This window comes from Oncorhynchus kisutch, linkage group LG29, assembly GCF_002021735.2.
Source record: "Oncorhynchus kisutch isolate 150728-3 linkage group LG29, Okis_V2, whole genome shotgun sequence".
NCBI lineage: Eukaryota > Metazoa > Chordata > Actinopteri > Salmoniformes > Salmonidae > Oncorhynchus > Oncorhynchus kisutch.
The window spans coordinates 14,598,245-14,620,653 of NC_034202.2; the positions used below are offsets into that span (position 1 = coordinate 14,598,245).

Consider the following 22,409-nt stretch of genomic DNA (forward strand, 5'->3'; position numbering starts at 1 on the left):
CAGACCTATATCTATCCTACCGTGCCTTTCTAAGGTCTTCGAAAGCCAAGTCAACAAACAGATTACCGACCATTTCGAATCTCACCATACCTTCTCTGCTATGCAATCTGGTTTCAGAGCTGGTCATGGGTGCACCTCAGCCACGCTCAAGGTCCTAAACGATATCTTAACCGCCATCGATAAGAAACATTACTGTGCAGCCGTATTCATTGATCTGGCCAAGGCTTTCGACTCTGTCAATCACCATATCCTCATCGGCAGACTCGACAGCCTTGGTTTCTCAAATGATTGCCTCGCCTGGTTCACCAACTACTTCTCTGATAGAGTTCAGTGTGTCAAATCGGAGGGTCTGCTGTCCGGACCTCTGGCAGTCTCTATGGGGGTGCCACAGGGTTCAATTCTTGGACCGACTCTCTTCTCTGTATACATCAATGAGGTCGCTCTTGCTGCTGGTGAGTCCCTGATCCACCTCTACGCAGACGACACCATTCTGTATACTTCCGGCCCTTCTTTGGACACTGTGTTAACAACCCTCCAGGCAAGCTTCAATGCCATACAACTCTCCTTCCGTGGCCTCCAATTGCTCTTAAATACAAGTAAAACTAAATGCATGCTCTTCAACCGATCGCTACCTGCACCTACCAGCCTGTCCAACATCACTACTCTGGACGGCTCTGACTTAGAATACGTGGACAACTACAAATACTTAGGTGTCTGGTTAGATTGTAAACTCTCCTTCCAGACCCATATCAAACATCTCCATTCCAAAGTTAAATCTAGAATTGGCTTCCTATTTCGCAACAAAGCATCCTTCACTCATGCTGCCAAACATACCCTTGTAAAACTGACCATCCTACCAATCCTCGACTTTGGCGATGTCATTTACAAAATAGCCTCCAATACCCTACTCAACAAATTGGATGCAGTCTATCACAGTGCAATCCGTTTTATCACCAAAGCCCCATATACTACCCACCATTGCGACCTGTACGCTCTCGTTGGCTGGCCCTCGCTTCATACTCGTCGCCAAACCCACTGGCTCCATTTCATCTACAAGACCCTGCTAGGTAAAGTCCCCCCTTATCTCAGCTCGCTGGTCACCATAGCATCTCCCACCTGTAGCACACGCTCCAGCAGGTATATCTCTCTAGTCACCCCCAAAACCAATTCTTTCTTTGGCCGCCTCTCCTTCCAGTTCTCTGCTGCCAATGACTGGAACGAACTACAAAAATCTCTGAAACTGGAAACACTTATCTCCCTCACTAGCTTTAAGCACCAACTGTCAGAGCAGCTCACAGATTACTGCACCTGTACATAGCCCACCTATAATTTAGCCCAAACAACTACCTCTTTCCCAACTGTATTTCATTTTAATTTATTTATTTATTTTGCTCCTTTGCACCCCATTATTTTTTATTTCTACTTTGCACATTCTTCCATTGCAAAACTACCATTCCAGTATTTTACTTGCTATATTGTATTTACTTTGCCATCATGGCCTTTTTTGCCTTTACCTCCCTTCTCACCTCATTTGCTCACATTGTATATAGACTTGTTTATACTGCATTATTGACTGTATGTTTGTTTTTACTCCATGTGTAACTCTGTGTCGTTTTATCTGTCGAACTGCTTTGCTTTATCTTGGCCAGGTCGCAATTGTAAATGAGAACTTGTTCTCAACTTGCCTACCTGGTTAAATAAAGGTAAATAAATAAAAATAATAAATAAATAAATAATCCATAGTGGTAAAATGCAAAAAATATAAATACAGTCAGGTCCATAATTATTGGCACCCTTGATAAATATGAGCAAAAAAGACTGCATAAAATAAATACAAATACTGAGCTATATTGTATGCAAAGAAATTTACATTTTATTATTTTATACTAATACAATTTCTCAGAGAAATATATTTGGTTTAACAAGCAATTTAAAAAAAAGATCTCATGAAGATAGGGGTTAAAATTGTTGGCACCCCTGTTTTTAATACTCTAGCACCCTCCCTTTGCAAGGTTAACAACACAGCCTTTTTCTAAAATATTTTATGAGATTGGAAAACACTTTGGGAGAGATCTTAGACCATTCTTCCATACAGAATCTTCCCAGATCCTTGATATCCATAGTCTGCTCTTACATTCAAACCACAGGTTTTCAATGGGTCACGTCGGGAGATTGAGATGGCCATTGAAAAATTTGGATTTTTATTCATGCTTGGGGTTATTGTCTTGCTGGAAGATCCACTTGCTGCCAAATATCAGCCTCCTGGCAGAGGCAACCAGTTTTTTGCTGAAATGTCCTGGTACTTGGTAATGTTCATGATGCTGTTGACCTTAACAAGGGCCCCAGGAATAGTTGAAACAAAATAGCCCCATAACATCAAAGATCCACCACCATATTTTACCATCGATTTTAGGTACTTTTCTGCATATTCTTCTGATTTTCAATATAGTTTCCTCTGAAACCAGAAACTGTTAATTAACCACAAAATGGTTTGAATGTAAGAGTCCATGAGAGCAGTCAGAGGATAAAAAGGATCTGGAAAGATGGAAGAATGGTCTAAGCTCTCTCCCAAAGGGTTTTCCAATCACATAAAACGTTTTCGAAAAAGGCTGTGTCGTTATCCTCGCAGGGGGAGAGTGCTAGAATATTGAAAAGAGGGGTACCAATAATTTTGACCCCAATTCTTTGAGATTTTTCTGAATTTCTTGTTAAACAAAATATTTGTCTCTGGGCAATTGTATTAGTATAAAATAACATAATTTCCCACCTTTTTGGAGCATACAATATAGCTCAGTATTTGTATTATTTATTTTATTGTCTTTTTGCTCATATTTATCAAGGCTGTCAATAATGATAGACCTGACAGTATATGTAAATACTGTGCATTATGAGCATATCCCTCTTCCCCCCAGTGTGTTTGACCACTTGTCATGGACAGGGTGTAACTGTAGAAAGTACCCTACTGTAAAAACCCAAGGCTCCGGTAGCCCAACCTTCATTAACTACCATCAATATATTCATTTGAGTGAGATTAGCATGCTGGCTGTGTGCCCAGTTCACTGCAGCGGCCATTTGAATAAACAGGCACGGTGTGTGTAATCCATAACGTTAGCACACATCTGTTTGGGATGCTGTACAGCTACTGGGTCAGTCCAAGGACATGGCCCAGCCACAGACCGACACGACTGGGTATGAGCCTTTCCTGCTAGTGTTTCACTAGTCTACAGGCAGGCTGGGTGATATGGAAAGACATGGAGGGGTTGTTACTGCATAGGAAATGCCTGTGGTAAGGTAAAGTCTTGGCATCGAAGTGAATTTGGGGCCAGCGTTCATATTGTTCTGACAGGGGGAAGCCATCTGCCAGTTCAATATTGACCGTCAAATAGAACTGGAACACAATTATGTCTCAATGAGAAACCTCAAAATGTAGGAGAAGGTGTGTGAGGGGGGTGGTTCAGAATTGTTGTATTGCAATTCTTAGTGCATGTACTACTTCTGTCAACAACAAATATATATCACAACTAATTGGTATGGTAATACATTGAGACAATTAACAATGCCCCTGTGATGTCACATCATAAAATATCAAGGAAGGTGAGTGTGTCATATATTTCATGACAGGGTTATACAATACAATTCAACTTTGTCCAATGTCTTTTTGCTGTCTTGTGTTATTCACAACCCCCTTGACACCACATAAAACAGCAAAACATTGGGATAAAGCATTGTGCTTCTGCCATTACTGTGCCTGTGTCTGTTTGTGTCTGGGGAGAACAGATTCAGCCCCGTATCTGAAGCCTGCCTGCTCCAACCCCACACTGACTGAAATGGGTCAATACACTCATGTGCCATTCAATGAAGCTCACCCCAGACAAACTCTTACCCCTACCGTGCAGAGCTGTGTGAGTGTGTCTGTCTGGTGTGTATGGCTGAATTATGCAGTGACCTATCGCCTGCAGGTAGAGATCAGTGTGTGTGTGTGTGTGTATGTTTGTGTGTGTGTGTGTGTGTGTGTGTGTGTGAGAGAGAGAGAGAAGAAAGAGCAAGTGTGAGAGAAAAAGTCAGAGGGATGTGTCACGCCCTGGTCTTAGTATTTTGTGTTTATATATTTATTTGGTCAGGCCAGGGTGTGACATGGGTTTATTTTGTGTTGTGTTTTTGTATTGTAGGGGTGTCTAGCATAGTGTCTAGCATAGTCTCAATCAGAGTCAGGTGATTCTCGTTGTCTCTGATTGGGAACCATATTTAGGTAACCTGGGTTTCACTGTGTGTTTGTGGGTGATTGTTCCTGTCTCAGTGTGTTTGTATTCACCAGAAAGGCTGTATTAGGTTTTCACATTTCCGTTTGTTGTTTTTGTATTTGTTCGTATTTTCGTTCATTAAACATGTATCGAACTAACCACGCTGCATTTTGGTCCGACTCTCCTTCGACGGAGGAAAGCCGTAACCGAATCACCCACCACACACGGACCAAGCAGCGTGGTGACAGGCAGCGACAGCAGAAACAGCGAAAGGAGGAATGGACATGGGAAGACGTTTTGGATGGCAAAGGTTGTTACACTTGGGAGGAGATACTGGCTGGAAGAGATCGCCTCCCATGGGAACAGGTGGAGGCACTTAGGAGAGCAGAGGCAGCCGGAGATAGGAGCCGACGATACGAGGGAACACGGTTGGCAAGGAAACCCGAAAGTCAGCCCCAAAAATGTCTTGGGGGGGGGTCTCAGGGAGAGTGTGGCAGAGTCAGGGTTCAGACCTGAGCCAACTCCCCCTGTTTATCGTGAGGAGCAGCGATCGAAGGACTTCTGGACTTGGGAGGAAATATTGGACGGAAAGGGACCCTGGGCACAGCCTGGTGAATATCGACGCCCCAAAGAAGAACTGGAGGCGGGGAAAGCGGCGAGGCGCAGGTATGAAGAGGCAGCACGGCGACGCGGATGGAAGCCCGAGAGTCTGCCCCAAAAATGTATTGGGGGGGGCTCAGGGAGAGTGGCAGAGTCAGGGTTCAGACCTGAGCCAACTCCCCCTGTTTATCGTGAGGAGCCAAGGAGGAGACCAGAACCAGAGCCGGTGTTGGAGGTGAGTGAAGCAGAGACTGTGAAGGAGTTAATGGGGAAAGTGGAGGAGAGAGTTATGAGGGAGTAGCTAGTTTGGTGCTTTAGGTATGATATTCGTCCGACGGAGCGTGTCGGGGATTTGATGGCACCTGGGTCAGTGCTCCATACTCGTCCTGAGGTGCGTGTTAGTCGGCTGGTGAAGAGTGTGCCAGCCTCACGCACTAGGCCTCCTGTGTACCTACCTAGCCTTGCATGTCCTGTGCCAGCCCTGCTCTCAGGCTCTCCAGTACACCTTCACGGTCCGGTCCATCCTGTGCCACCTTCACACACCAGTCCTCCGGTGGCAGCTCCCCGCACCAGGCTTCCTGTGCATGTCCTCGGTCCAGTACCACCAGTTCCAGCACCACGCACCAGGCCTGCAGTGCGCCCCGCCTGTTCAGCGCAGCCAGAGCCTTTCTCCTCTCCAGCGCTGTCGGAGTCTCCCGCCTGTTCAGCGCAGCCAGAGCCTTCCTCCTCTCCAGCGCTGTCGGAGTCTCCCGCCTGTTTATCGCTGCCAGAGCCTTCCTCCTCTCCAGCGCTGCTGGAGTCTCCAGCCTGTTCAGCGCAGCCAGAGCCTTACTCCTCTACAGCGCTGCCGGAGCCTCCCGCCTGTTCAGCGCAGCCAGAGCTGCCAGCCTGCATGGAGCAGCCTGAGCTGCCAATCTGCATGGAGCAGCCAGAGCTGCAAGTCTGCATGGAGCAGCCAGAGCTGCCAGTCTGCATGGAGCAGCCAGAGCTGCCAGCCTGCATGGAGCAGCCAGAGCTGCCAGCCTGCATGGAGCAGCCAGAGCTGCCAGTCTGCATGGAGCAGCCAGAGCTGCCAGTTTGCATGGAGCAGCCAGCCTGCAAGGAGCAGCCAGAGCTGCCAGCCTGCATGGAGCAGCCTGAGCTGCCAGTCTACATGGAGCAGCCAGAGCTGCCAGCCTGCATGGAGCAGCCTGAGCTGCCAGCCTGCATGGAGCAGCCTGAGCTGCCAGTCTGCATGGGGCAGCCAGAGCTGCCAGTCTGCATGGAGCAGCCAGAGCTGCCAGTCTGCATGGAACAGCCAGAGCTGCCAGTCTGCATGGAGCAGCCAGAGCTGCCAGTCTGCATGGAGCAGCCAGAGCTGCCAGTCTGCATGGAGCAGCCAGAGCTGCCAGTCTTCATGGAGCAGCCAGAGATGCCAGTCTGCATGGAGCAGCCAGAGCTGCCAGTCTGCATGGAGCAGCCAGATCCGCCAGTCAGCCAGGATCCACCAGTCAGCCAGGATCTTCCAGATCTGCCAGTCAGCCAGGATCCGCCAGTCAGCCATGATCTTCCAGATCCGCCAGTCAGCCAGGATCCGCCAGTCAGCCAGGATCTGCCAGAACCACCAGCTAGCCAGGATCCGCCAGTCAGCCAGGATCTGCCAGAACCACCAGCTAGCCAGGATCTGCCAGAGTCTACTACCTGCCTGAGTTTCCTCTCAGTACTGGGCTTCCTCTCGGTACTAGGCATCCTCTCAGTGCTGAGCTTCCCCTCAGTGCTGAGCTTCCCCTCAGTGCTGAGCTTCCCCTCAGTGCTGAGCTTCCCCTCAGTCCTGAGCTACCCCTCAGTCCCGAGCTACCCCTCAGTCCCGAGCTACCCCTCAGTCCCGAGCTACCCCTCAGTCCCGAGCTACCCCTCAGTCCCGAGCTTCCCCTCAGTCCCGAGCTTCCCCTCAGTCCCGAGCTTCCCCTCAGTCCCAAGCTTCTACCTCAGTCCCGAGCTGCCCCTCAGTCCAGTGGGGTCCTTGGTGAGGGTTGTTAGGCCTAGGTCGGCGGCGAGGGTCGCCAATCAAAGGACGCGTTACAGGGGGACTAAGACTTGGTTGGAGTGGGGTCCACGTCCCGAGCCGGAGCCGCCACCGTGGACAGATGCCCACCCGGACCCTCCCCTATGGGTTTTAGTGTGCGGCCGGGAGTCCGCACCTTGGGGGGGGGGGTTCTGTCACGCCCTGGTCTTAGTATTTTGTGTTTATATATTTATTTGGTCAGGCCAGGGTGTGACATGGGTTTATTTTGTGTTGTGTTTTTGTATTGGGGTTTTAGTAGGTATTAGGATTGTGGCTGAGTAGGGGTGTCTAGCATAGTCTATGGCTGCCTGAGGTTCTCAATCAGAGTCAGGTGATTCTCGTTGTCTCTGATTGTGAACCATATTTAGGTAGCCTGGGTTTCACTGTGTGTTTGTGGGTGATTGTTCCTGTCTCAGTGTGTTTGTATTCACCAGACAGGCTGTATTAGGTTTTCACATTTCCGTTTGTTGTTTTTGTATTTGTTCGTATTTTCGTTCATTAAACATGTATCGAACTAACCACGCTGCATTTTGGTCCGACTCTCCTTCGACGGAGGAAAGCCGTAACAGGATGTTGGGGATTGAGCAACCCTGTGACCTAAGATTTAGGGCTCAATCAAATACGTAGCACTGAAGACCTGTGCTACAGCGCAATACAAAAATACAAATGTAAAGGCAATGTTCCTGCGTTAGTGGAGGCTGCATTCACGATTCGCCCAAACGCTGCATATGTCGGCTCAATCAGAAATTACTTATAAAATGTAAATCGCGCTATAGTGCTGAACTTCAGCGATACGGATTGAATCGAGCCCTTTCAGACATCAACCCATGTCTCTCCCTTTCTCTCTCACGTGCGTTGGGCACTTAGTGAATAACACCTGTTATTATCGTATTAATAACACCTGGTTACTATCATTCATATTCCATTCACGCAGGTCAGTGTGCACTACATGGCCAAATTAGTGGATTCGGCTATTTCAGCCACACGCGTTGCTGATAGGTGTATAAAATTGAAAAACATTGGCAATAGAATGGCCCATACTGAAGAGCTCAGTGACTTTCAACGTGGCACCGTCATAGGATGCCACCTTTCAAACAAGTCAGTTTGTCAAATTTCTGCCCTGCTATAGCTGGAAACGCGTTCTCCGGAGTGATGAATCATGCTTCACCATCTGGCAGTCCGACGGACAAATCTGGGTTTAGCGGTTGCCAGGAGAATGCTACCTGCCCGAATGCATAGTGCCAACTGTAAAGTTTGGTGGATGAGGAATGATGGTCTGGGGATGTTTTTCATGGTTTGGGCTAGGCCCGTTAGTTCCAGTGAAGGGAAATCTTTACGCTACAGCATACAATTACATTATAGACGATTTTGTGCTTCCAACTTTGTGGCAACAGTTTGGGGAAGGCTCTTTCCTGTTTCAGCATGAAACAGTCTGCATGGAACAGTCACCCCTGTGCAGAAAGCGAGGTCCATACAGAAATTGTCTGTCAAGATCGGTGTGGAAGAACTTGACTGGCCTGCACAGAGCCCCGACCTCAACCCCATCGAACACCTTTGGGATGAATTGGTACTGAACGCCGACAGCGAGCCAGGCCTAATCGCCCAACATCAGTACCCGACCTCAATAATGCTCGTGGCTGAATGGAAGCAAGTCCCCACAGCAATGTTCCAACTAGAGGTTGACCGATTAATCGGCATGGACGATTAATTAGGGCCGATTTCAAGTTTTCAATACAATTGGTACTCAGCGTTTTTGGATGCCGATTATGGCTGATTACATTGAACTCCACGAGGAGACTGCGTGGCAGGCTTGAGTGCAGCAAGGAGGCAAGGTAAGTTGCTAGCTAGCATTAAACTTATCTTATAAAAAACAATCAATCAATCTTAACATAATCACTAGTTAACTACACATGGTTGATGATATTACTAGTTTAACTAGCTTATCCTGCGTTGCAAATAATCAATGCGGTGCCTGTTAATTTATCATCGAATCACAGCCTACAGCCGCTTTCACAAAAAAAGCACTGTCGTTGAACCAATGTACCTAACCATAAACATCAATGCCGTTCTTAAACTCAATACGCAAGTATATGTTTTTAAACCTCCATATTTAGTTAAAATAAATTCTTGTTAGCAGGCAATATTAACTAGCGGAATTGTGTCACTGCTTTTGCGTTCTGTGCAAGCAGAGTCAGGGTATATGCAGCAGTTTGGGCCGCCTGGCTCGTTGCGAACTGTGTGAAGACCAGTTCTTCCTAACAAAGACCGTAATTATAATTGCCAGAATTTTACATAATTATGACATAACATTGTAGGTTGTGCAATGTAACAGCAATATTTAGACTTAGAGCGGTTCCGTATTTCACTGTAAGAATAAAAGTTTTGTTTTCAAAATAATTGTTTCCGGATTTGAACATATTAATGACCTAAAGCTCATATTTCTGTAAGACTTAATTATATTATAATAAACAATGATTTGATATTTGATAGAGCAGTCTGAGCGGTGGTAGGCAGCAGTAGGCTCGTAAGCATTCATTCAAACAGCACTTTCATGCGTTTGCCAGCAGCTCTTCGAAATGCTTGAAGCACAGCGCTGTTCATGACTTCACGCCTATCAACTCCCGAGATTAGGCTGGCAATACTATAGTGCCTATAAGAACATCCAATAGTCAAAGGTAAATGAAATACAAATGGTATAGAGAGAAATAGCCCTATAGTTCCTATAATAACTAGAACCTAAAACTTCTTAACTGGAAATATAAAAGAAACCACCAGCTTTCATATGTTCTCATGTTCTGAGCAAGGAAGTTAAACTTTCGCTTTTTTACATGACACATATTGCACTTTTACTTTCTTCTCCAACACTGTGTTTTTGCATTATTTAACATGTTTCATTATTTATTTGAGACTAAATAGATTTTTATTTATGTATTATATTAAGTTAAATAAAAGTGTTAATTCAGTATTGTTGTAGTTGTCATTGTTACAAATATATATATATATTTTTTTTAACATCCTGTGCACCTATGGCTTTTTTTGGTCCTCCAATAAATCGGTATCGGCGTTAAAAAATCATAATCGGAACCTCTAGTTCCAACATCTAGTGGAAAGCCTTCCCAGATGAGTGGAGGCTGTTGTAACAGCAAAGAGGGGACCAACTCCATATCAATGCTAATTATTTTTTAAATGAGCAGGTGTCCACATACTTTTCGTCATGTGAAACATCACTAGACGTAGGCTACTACATGATACTTCAATTTGCCCTATATCCATCGTGAGGTTGCTACAGCCTAGCCTACAAATGAAAGTTCATAACGTAGGTGCACAGGTTGAGATAAATTGGAGTAATCAAGGTGACAGACAGTGAGTGACACATTCAATACCGCCTTGCACACTCTTGCCTGTATGTGATGTGCATTCTGACTGAGTGACAGCAAACTTGGCGGCCCGCTGCAAGTTGAGGAGAGACACACACACCCCCCTCCGCACACTGCTCCTAATCTGCAATTATTTTGAGGTCAGAATGTGTAGGGAGGAATTTTGCCAACATAAAAAAAACACTTCCTTTTTTTCCGACCACAAGTATCATCTGATCCGATTATTAACTGTCAATTTACGAATACGATTATGAGTATGGCCATGTAGGCACAGCTCTAGTACCTTTAAACTCAACTCTGGACCTCGAAGCCAGTTCCATTTTTGTATTGCTCCCCTCTAATCAGAGCCTGATTTAGACCCAGGACACCAGGTGTGTGCAATTAATTGTCATGCAGAACAGAAAACCAGAAGGCTCTGGACCTCGTAGGATAAGAGTTGAATACCCCTGCTAGTAGCTGATGTGGGGTGTAAGTAATCAATAGTCCAAACAGTCCCAAAATCGTCTGTTTTGCAAGGAAAACCAAAGTTTCTATTGGACGAATCCAGGTCCTTCCCCGGTTAGTTCCGTTAGTGAAATGTTTTGCAACAGAATCGGTGGACTGAATACACCCTTGATCACCCACACACAGTTCAATTTCATAGCAGTCACATACAACATCCTGACTATGCATGTAGTGGACTACAGTCAACTCCAATGTGAAGGAAGTTTATGATGAACTTCACCAACAGAGTGGAGCAGAGGCCAGGGTTTGTGTAATCTAGCTCTACATCGATTTTTCCCAAGGTCAATACTTCCCCAAAAATATCATGAAATGACTACCTTGTACTTATGTTTGTCCTCTGTACTTGCGTGCCTTTATTTGTTTGCTGAAATCTATACCATTTCAATAAACGTTAATCAAATACAACCAACTTTTTGCTAGTTTCTGTTTCTCAAATGGCAATTTAGCATGTCAATTGAATCTCAGATGACGTTTGTAAATTATATCTAGGCTATAAAATTATTGTAAAAAATAAGTATTTCTTTGATTTCTATCTCATTATTTATTAGTATCTCAGGACAGAAAATGTACCAGGTTTATAAAGTTATCTGCCAAATTCCATGTTTATAGCATACTGCCCTGCATCCCACTGCTATGCTGGCTTGACACTGACGCTAAGCAGGGTTGGTCCCTGGATGGGAGACCAGATGCTGCTGAAAGTGGTGTTGGAGGGCCAGTAGGAGGCAAATTGAAAGGACATATAGCCAAGCCAACAAGAATACATTTTTCTAAATAACTAGACCATTCAAGGGCAGGCAAAGACTGGAAGTAGTTATGCGGCATTACTAAGACTAGCGAATTATATCAGGATTACCTTCTCTCGACGACGTCAGCTAAACTGACAAAAAAGCTAGGGGTAAACAAACTGACATAAGTTTAATGTGACAGCTTTACTATCTTTACCGTCAGTGTTAGCAGGTCGGGTAACCACTCTTAAGTGGCAGAATAAGTATCATGCAAATAATTTGTTGTGACAGCCATGTACAGTGGGGCAAAAAAGTATTTAGTCAGCCACCAATTGTGCAAGTTCTCCCACAGATGAGAGAGGCCTGTAATTTTCATCATAGGTACACTTCAACTATGACAGACAAAATGAGGAAAAAAAATCCAGAAAATCACATTGTAGGATTTTAAATTGATTTATTTGCAAATTATGGTGGAAAATAAGTATTTGGTCAATAACAAAAGTTTATCTCAATACTTTGTTATATACCCTTTGTTGGCAATGACAGAGGTCAAACGTTTTCTGTAAGTCTTCACAAGGTTTTCACACACTGTTGCTGGTATTTTGGCCCATTCCTCCATGCAGATCTCCTCTAGAGCAGTGATGTTTTGGGGCTGTTGCTGGGCAACACGGGCTTTCAACTCCCTCCAAAGATTTTCTATGGGGTTGAGATCTGGAGACTGGCTAGGCCACTCCAGGACCTTGAAATGCTTCTTACGAAGCCACTCCTTCTTGCCCGGGCGGTGTGTCTGGGATCATTGTCATGCTGAAAGACCCAGCCACGATTAATCTTCAATGCCCTTGCTGATGGAAGGAGGTTTTCACTCAAAATCTCACGATACATGGCCCCATTCATTCTTTCCTTTACACGGATCAGTCGTCCTGGTCCCTTTGCAGAAAAATAGCCCCAAAGCATGATGTTTCCACCCCCATGCTTCACAGTAGGTATGGTGTTCTTTGTCCTCCAAACATGACGAGTTGAGTTTTTACCAAAAAGTTATATTTTGCTTTCATCTGGCCATATGACATTCTCCCAATCTTCTTCTGGATCATCCAAATGCTCTCTAGCAAACTTCAGACGGGCCTGGACATGTACTGGCTTAAGCAGGGGGACACGTCTGGCACTGCAGGATTTGAGTCCCTGGAGGTGTAGTGTGTTACTGATGGTAGGCTTTGTTACTTTGGTCCCAGCTCTCTGCAGGTCATTCACTAGGTCCCCCCGTGTGGTTCTGGGATTTTTGCTCACCGTTCTTGTGATCATTTTGACCCTACGGGGTGAGATCTTGTGTGGAGCCCCAGATCAAGGGAGATTATCAGTGGTCTTGTATGTCTTCCATTTCCTAATAATTGCTCCCACAGTTGATTTCTTCAAACCAAGCTGCTTACCTATTGCAGATTCAGTCTTCCCAGCCTGGTGCAGGTCTACAATTTTGTTTCTGGTGTCCTTTGACAGCTCTTTGATCTTGGCCATAGTGGAGTTTGGAGTGTGACTGTTTGAGGTTGTGGACAGGTGTCTTTTATACTGATAACAAGTTCAAACAGGTGCCATTAATACAGGTAACGAGTGGAGGACAGAGGAGCCTCTTAAAGAAGAGGTTACAGGTATGTGAGAGCCAGAAATCTTGCTTGTTTGTAGGTGACCAAATACTTATTTTCCACCATAATTTGCAAATAAATTCATAAAAAATCCTTCAATGTGATTTTCTGGATTTGCTTTCCTCATTTTGTCTGTCATAGTTGAAGTGTATCTATGATGAAAATTACAGGCCTCTCTCATCTTTTTAAGTGTGAGAACTTGCACAATTGGTGGCTGACTAAATACTTTTTTGCCCCACTGTATGTTAGTATCGACACGTGAGGCTGCTGAAAACGTTTACTGAAATGACAAAAAAGTGGATGCCGCCGAAGTTAGGCTAATTACATGGGACTAACGGGAGTGCCCTACCATGCTGACTACACCGGGCATGCGCATGTTGATTTTGTCAATCCACACCAGACGTGATCAGGCCAGACAGGTTGAAATATCAAAACTAACTCTGAACCAACTATATTCATTTGGGGACAGGTCGAAAATCATTCAACATTCATGCCAATTTAGCTTGCTTTGCTAGCTAATTTGTCCCAGGATATAAACATTGGGTTGATATTTTACCAGAAATTGCCATAAGAAATTAGCAAAAAGTAGGCGGTTCTATTTGATGAACCCTTATTGAAAAGGTGTGGATTTCAGCAAACAGAGAAAGGAACACAACTACAGAGGACAAACATAGGTACAGGGTTTCATGATTTAATTTTTTTTAAAGTATTGACTTGGGTGTATCTATGTAGTCGGTGCTAGATTCCACAAAGCCTGGTCTCTCCTTCTCTCTCTCGGTGAAATCATAAACTTCCTTCACCATGGAGTGGAGTTTAGTCCGCTACTTTGCTAGTTGCATAATTCCTTCTCGCATCTCCTTCTCTCACCTTTTCCCTTTGCTTGTGGACTTTAGTGCACAACACAACAGCTGTCTTTGACCAGGCGCAAAAACCTCTGTGTCGCAAGGATCTGTACACAATTCCTGGAAACTGAAAATGTCCCAGTTCTTCCATGGTCACCAATTGAGCAGGCTTGGGATGCTCTGGATCGACGTGTATGACAGCATGATCCAGTTCCCGCCAATATCCAGCAACTTCGCACAGCCATTGAAGAGGAGTGGGACAATATTCCACAGGCCACAATCAACAGCCTCATCAACTCTATATGAAAGAGATGTGTCTGCATGAGGCAAATGGTGGTCACACTAGATACTGACTGGTTTTCCGATACACGCCCCTACCTTTTTAAAGGTATCTGTGATCAACAGATGCATATCTGTATTCCCAGTCATGTGAAATCCATAGATTAGAGCCTAATGAATGTATTTCAATTGACTGATTTCCTTATATGAACTGTAACTAAAAATATTAGAAAATTGTTCCATGTTGCATTTATACTTTTGTTCAGTGTAGTATAGTTTTATCTAAAAAGGATAACTTATCTATGTTAAAACTATCCCCCCCCCCCCCCGAAATTCACTGAGTAGGATGGTCCTCCCCTTCCTCCTATGTGGAGCCTCCACTGACTGTATGGTACTGTATTATATTCTTACTGTAAACATGGAGCAATTACTGCTCAGAAAGGTCAAATACAAAGACTGCGTTGTAATTGAGCTGGTAAACTGTGACATGTTGTCAGTGCTGACCTTATCCAGGAACCAGTCAGATTGGCTACCAGAGCCGTCGATACGAGCCTTCATCTTCCTCAGGGGAGCAATGTCCTCGACCTCCAGGGTGAACATGTCCTCCTGACCCCGCTCAATCCTAAAGACAGCCAGAGTGTGAGCGCAATGCTTTATGGGAGAGTCTTTGTAAACACACCACTAGTCTACATCACATGCACTGTGAACTACAGTAAGTACAACTATTCAAATATTGTTTTTTATGTGGATGAATGTGGAATAGAATTGCAGTTTGGTCGTTTCAAAACCACTTTATGTTGGCTAATTGGGGTGTGTTTATTTGGGTGTGTTAAATTTATGCATTTGTTGAAGTGTGAACATTTGGTCATATGGGTGAACTTTTGGGTCAGGTGTGTTTGATAGCGTTTAATCAGTGTGTTTGGTTGCCTGTGAACGTTTGGTCAGGTGTGAGAAATTGGTCAGGTGTGTGTTTGGTCAGGGTCAGGTGTGTGTGTGGTAATGTACCTGTCCTCATTCTTCTGCAGCAAGATCCCCTGTAGTGATGTTAGCCCAGAACACAGACAGGTAGATCTGGGTGTCTGCTCTTGCATTCAGAACATCTCCTATCACCACCGTCACCTCATAGATGATCTGACAGACAGAAAATGATTAATAATCAGTCAATAAATCAATCACTCAATCAAATTAAACAATTCATATTTGTTTAATTGATGAGATAACATATGCTGCCAGGTAAACCAAACAGATAAATCAACCAAACAAATCAATGTGACAAAAAGTACATGTTAAGACATTTCCTTGTAGGGGAGAGTGGGGTAAGTTGAGCCAAAGGGTTAAGTTGAGCCACCCTTGATCTAGGAAACCATTCAAAAAATAAATCATGTGACCAAATATTTAGCAAGAGGTCATAATTTCATGGAGTCTGAAGGAAGAAAACAGATTTTCACCAAGTCAAATGAATTGTGTTAGAAGTATCATGATGCTTGTATCTAAACCAAAGTAGATTGTTTTATACATCAGTTGGGGTCTTCATAAGCTTCAATATGAGGTCCTAAACCTAGCATGAAAGTGCAACCTTGTAGCTGAGTGAGCTAATATAGTAAACATTTTTGTTTTGGGGTAAGTTATGCCAATGGCCATAGGGTAAGTTCAGTCAATGGTTGAGCCAATGGCAAGTTGAGCAAATTGAAGTGCTTTCTTCCCAGGTGTAATACAAGGCATTATTGCTGGGATATGAGGGAACAACAGGGCCTGGCCTGGCCTGGCCTATGCTATGAGTGTAAAAAAAAAAAAGTTTAAGTGTAAGCCTGTGTTAAAAGATGCTAAAAATGATTAAAAGACAAATATAAATTGTGTTTGGGAAATAAAGATAGACATGGTTTTAAAATGTGTGGGTCATATTCTGGTCCTCGCTTCATATTCATCGCCAAACCCACTGGCTCCAGGTCATCTATATGTCTTTGCTAGGTAAAGCCCCGCCTTATCTCAGCTCACTGGTCACCATAGCAGCACCCACCCGTAGCATGCACTCCAGCAGGTATATTTCACGCATCACTCCCAAAGCCAACTCCTCCTTTGGCCGCCTTTCCATCCAGTTCTCTGCTGCCAATGACTGGAACAAATTGCAAAAATCACTGAAGCTGGAGACTCCCTCACTAACTTTAAGCATCAGCTGTCAGAGCAGCTTACAGATCATTGCTCCTGTACATAGCCCATCTGTTAATAGCCCACCCAACTACCTCATCCCCATATTGTTTTTGTTTTCTTGCTCCTTTGCATCCCATTATCTCTACTTGCACATTCATCTTCTGCACATCTATCACTCCAGTGTTTAATTGCTAAATTGTAATTATTTTGCCACTATGGCCTGTTTATTGCCTTATCTCCCTAATCTTACTTCATTTGCACATTGTATATGGACTGTTCTATTGTGTTATTGACTGTACGTTTGTTTATTCCAAGTGTAACTCTCTGTTGTTTGTGTCGCACTGCTTTGCTTTATCTTGGCCAGGTCGCAGTTGTAAATGAGAACTTGTTCTCTACTGGCCTACCTGGTTAAATAAAGGTGAAATATATATTCATATTATATATATATATATTTAAATATCGGAAATTATCCAGACCATTTCCCTTTTTCCACATTTTGTTACGTTACAGCCTTATTCTAAAATGGATTAACATTTTTGCAAATGTATAAAATAATAAAAACCTTATTTACATAAGTATTCAGACCCTTTCCTATAAGACTCGAAATTGAGCTCAGGCTCATCCTGTTTCCATAACCAGCACTTACACTGGAAAACGTATTTGACCCCTTTGGTTGGCATGGCAACTGCTAGGTAGCAGCTCTCAGGAGAGGCCCCATCTGAGCTATATCCCGGGCATGGAGCAACTACATCCATCAGCGTATGTGTTGTGACCCTTGCACTTGATGAAGACTTCTGTGTCTAAACGCTGTTTGTGTAACATGGTACAGGAATAAAGCACTCATTGTAGCAGCATTAAACTATGTGCGGCATTTTCTTTCTTTATCTACAGTATATTTTGTACACCACCACTTTTCTTTGGGATATGAATATTCTGTATGCTTAATGTCATGTGACCCATACCTCCACCTTCCTGATCTCTCCCACATCAACGCCATGCGACTCGAAGGACTCCAGAGACCCAGAATCGAAGCACCTCTTCTCCCCAGGCAGGTCCAGCCACAGCCTCTCTGTCTGGGTGTCCCATGGGTGTCCCATGGTGACCACAGACCCTGCTGCTGGTACTGGCTTCCTTCTCTGCCCCTGTTGAGATGGTGAAGTAATGGTAATGTGGTAAGGTAATGTGTTTTGACTGTATGTATATATGTGTACAGTTGTTTCTCCAAACCCTGCCTCTACAAAGTGTAATGTGAATAAATACTTATTTCTGGAGTGATCAATCAGCTTATTGCAATGTATGCAACTGGTGAAATACAGTATTTTATCACAACTCTCTATGTGCTTGTGTGTGTGGGTTTATATTGGCAGTATTGTGTTTATTTATTGGTGCTCTTCTTTTGGATGTCCTCATTCGTATTACTCCTCTTGTTCATGTTGCTGTCTACACTCTTCATGATCAGAGCTTAGCTCTTCTTCCTGCCTTGGAAAGTCTCCCTCTCTCCCTCATAACCCTGTGAGAATATACAGGTCAGGTAACACACACTTTGTCAGGGTTCTGTGTGCTCATACACGTGTACGCACTCACACACACACATATGCATGCACACACACACATTGACACACTCTCTTGTTGTGATGTGTGTTTTGTCCTATATTTATATTGTATTTATTTTACATTTTTTGTCCCAGGCCCCTGTCCCCGCAGGAGGCCTTTTGCCTTTTGGTAGGCCGTCATTGTAAATAAAAAATGTGTTCTTAACTGACCTGCCTAGTAGAAGTACAGTTCACACATATATTGGTGTATACACACTGTGGCACACAAACACAGCACCTTGACATAGAACATTCTCTCTATGCTTTTGTCCTCTCTTTTCCTTCACAACTAGCGCTCCTACATCGAACACTAAGACCTCCTACAGATCCTCATCAACCGCCTCTACGTGGTCCAGGTACCAATCAGCACTCACCATGCTGTTTTCATGGCGAATCTTAATTCTAAACACCTGGTACAGGTCCACCGCCTCTTCGGAAAATGTATCCACCTGAAATAGGAGGCACATTTAGCACAAGCAGTATCATTTTTTATTTAACGTTTATTAACTAGGCAAGTCAGTTAAGAACAAATTCTTCTTTACATTGACAGCCTAGGAACAGTGGGTTGCCTTGTTCATGGGCAGATGACCTTGTCGGCTCAGGGATTTGATCTAGCAACCTTTCGGTTACTGGCCCAATGCTCTAACCACTAGGCTACCTGCCGCCCCAGGTAGCCTAGTTATTAGAATGATCCAAAAAGACACATGAATTAGTATTTTCCTTCTATATTGCCTTAATATCACTGTACAATTATTGTATAACAACATCACTACCTTTTATGTTGTGATGCAAAAGCCAATAAACCTACTCAAGTACAAATAATATACAGAAATGACAGAAAGTCCTAGTTATGGATATGGTGTGTTGTTCTGTCTCTTACCGCTCCCCTCTCAAACTTGTTGCTGTTTATCTCAAACTTGTAGAGTTTGTGTTCACCCGGCACGGGCCTGGGACAAAAAAATTAAAATAAATACAATATAAATATAGGACAAAACACACATCACAACAAGAGAGTGTGTCAATGTGTGTGTGTGCATGCATATGTGTGTGAGTGCGTACACGTGTATGAGCACACAGAACCCTGACAAAGTGTGTCCCAGGTCTCTGTAGATGGTGAGGAAAACGTTGGCATCTGTCCCCGCGTTGTAAACGTCACCCGTCATCACAGACACATTGTAGGTGGACACAGATAACAGAAAACACAGACTGAGATAACCCACAGACAGAAAGCATAATAATGGCCTAAAGTGTCCAAATGGGAACAAATTCCCAACACTGTGTGACTGCAGCGGAGAAAGACATCAATTTAGAGCAGAGAACTGACACATCATTTACCTGTCAGGCAGACAAAGAATCTGACAAACGAAAAGGCACATTCTGCTGTAATGGCCGGCCTCCGGTGTGTATGTGTGTGCATGTGTACTTTCCACTGAGTCTTCCTCCTCAGTGTGTGTGTGTGTGTGTGTGTGTGTGTGTGTGTGTGTGTGTGTGTGTGTGTGTGTGTGTGTGTGTGTGTGTGTGTGTGTGTGTGTGTGTGTGTGTGTGTGTGTGTGTGTGTGTGTGTGTGTGTGTGTGTGTGTGTGTGTGAGTGAGTGTATGTGCGTATGTGCTCGCTTGTGTTTGTGTGTATGTACTCTCCAGTGCATCTTCCACCTCAATCTCACTGACTTTCAGGGTTCCGTCTCGTAGTAGTTTCTCCGTTATGATGTCAGAAGGTACTAATTCTCTCACTGTCTCTCCGTCATCCTCTGACTTGGCCAGCCAACACTCACAAGGGAAGACGATAGTCTCCGACCCCTAGAGAGATAGAGCAGCAATGCGTGAGTGACTAAAAACACACCAGGTCTCTCCGTGAGGAGAAGAGCACCACCTTGTGACTAGAAATTGTATTGTTTTGATTTATAACATGATGTCATCCGTCTCTTTTTACTGAAGATGGGTGTAGTATTGCTCTGATCTTTGACACTGGACTAGGATCAGTTTTGTGCATTTTCCCCCATATTGGTAAGGTTAGGATTTGTGAAGGGTAAGCGTATCCTAGATCTGTAGCTGAGTAAGTAGCCTTTCTCCTGTGTATCTTTTTCTTCCTCAGCAGTCGTCTGCTCTAACCGCGATCCTAAAAATGCTCACAATAATCATTGATTGTGAGCTATTTCACAGTGCAAGCTTTTTTAAATGACACCAGCCTCAGTTTCTCCCTCAGCTGTCATGACCACTATAGATCTTCTCTATGACGTCGCCCATGTCCTCCAACTGCATGGTGTTACAGAAACATCATCATCATCATGAGGATCAAGAGCATCATCACCCACATTGTCATCCTCTTCATCATCACCATCATCCTCATTAAATAACCATATATTCCTTACTCAACTGTCTGCTCTATACAGTGTTTAAATAGGCGACTACTGTGTGGTTGTACCTCAATGATGAACATGTCATCAGCTACCCTCGAAAAACTACATGGTCCGCTCCCTCTTGTTGACACAGAGAGTCCTCCGCTGGGTGCACACCCCGCCTCGTCCGTACAGCACGGTGAACACGTCTGCATCTGTACCCGCTGCAAACAGGTCACTGGTTTTGTTCTCATATGGCACAACTGCGACAGAGGGGAAACAAGGGTGTGATATGGCATGGTAGTTGGTAGGATAAGGTCCTGTAAGATATGGATTATCTACAATAAGTACAGTGTGCTTTAGACTGGCATTTCTGGTATGTCAGATATGACCTGATATGGTATGATATAAGATAGTAAAACTGTATAGGGTAGTGGTATGCTGGCTAGTAGGCTATAATATGGGTTATCTAAGTATAGCATGTTGCAGGTTGGTTCTTACATGGTTTGTCAAAATCAGTCTGGAGGTCTGCAGGGAACAAGTCCCTGACGATGGCCCCGTTTTCGTTCTTCCTCTCCCTTGTACAGCCAGCGACCACAGGGGAACCGTAGCATCTGGCCCAGGGACGGGGCGTTCAACCTCTACCCAGTCAAGGAACCAGCCTGCTGCGGCCGCTGCACAGGCATAACACATCATATCACAAGGACTGTGTGTGTGTCTGTCTGTCGGTCTCTCAGTCTTTTTCGTGATCTCCCCCATTTTCGTGATATCTAAATTGGTAGTTACGGTCTTGTCCCATCGCTCCAACTCCGGTACCGACTCGGGATAGGCGAAGGTCGAGAGCCATGCGTGCACCGAAACACTGCTTCTTGACACACTGCTCTGTCCATTGCTTCTTGACACACTGCTCGGTTAACCCGGAAGGCTGCCGCACCAATGTGCCGGATGAAACCTCTCTGTTTTATGTATTCGTATCACATAACTGCCTGTGGAAACACACAGCAGTAAATGGCATAGTTAGTAGTATATTTAAATGCACACGATCAGACACAAACGTGTGTATTATCAAAATATATTTTTTGTGCCGTACAGGGTGGCAAATGCGTTGGCATCGGTGTCCACATACTTCTTGTCTCCAGTCTTTACCCTCATTGTGAAGGTGGTAGACATGGCTGACAGAGAGAGATCAACCAAATCAGATAAGAATGTATTCATGGTATAATGCATTGATAATATTCAATCAAATGATATACTGAACAATGAAATGTGGGTAACTAGGCCTAGATGTTTGTATCTGTTATTTTCCAGAAGGAATAGAACATACACCAAATTTTTAATGGGAGCAAACAATTTGTAATTCTAGCCCCTTGTGTGTGTATTTATCACCCTTCTGCTCCAGGACGAGTGTTGAACTGGAGTCTTTCTCCTCCTCATCATCATCACCATTCTTCATAAAAGGCCTTGTCCACAGAGACCAGCTCCCTGGTGATCTGTTAGTCAATTTGCCAACCACCGTTTACAGGGGAAGTAGTACCTAGAACACAGTTTTTGTCTGTCTGCCACTAGCCTAGCCTGCCAGGCGTCTAGGCCTGTCTGACTGTCAGTCTGTGACTTGATAATAACCCCATAAATACAATTTCTGACCACCAAGGGGAGCTGTGCAGTTGTTTTCTTAGACCAATGGGCAGACCTTTTTATATCCTGAAAAACCACACCTTTTCTCAAAACATACAGGCAGTCTTGGAAGAGATGCATAGATTTTTTGGGACCAGCTATTTATCTATAAATCACCTTCCTAGCCATATAGATATACATGGTATGGTGTGTCATATGGTGTAGAATGTAGATAAGTGGTAATAATAAAATTGAAAATGGCAATATTATCTCAAATGGTGTAGTAAAGTGGTTAATAATCCTCACTTATTGTGTAATCCTGTGCCTGCCTCCTCCCATCCCGTACGTGGTGTTGTCTTTGTTGTCCACTATCTCCACCTAGTCCAGGAACCAGGCGGCATGATGCTGGCTGTTGTCATGGCGAATCCTCAGCTTCTTCAGAACGCCCAGATCCATGGCCCGGGATGGAGAAT

The 22,409-nt window shown here is 44.2% G+C and overlaps 1 pseudogene; it reads right to left on the reverse strand.

The window, feature by feature from the left end:
* The window catches only part of LOC109873573 (lipoxygenase homology domain-containing protein 1-like), a 33,931-nt pseudogene that overhangs the window by 6,520 nt on the left and 5,002 nt on the right, over window positions 1–22,409 (reverse strand).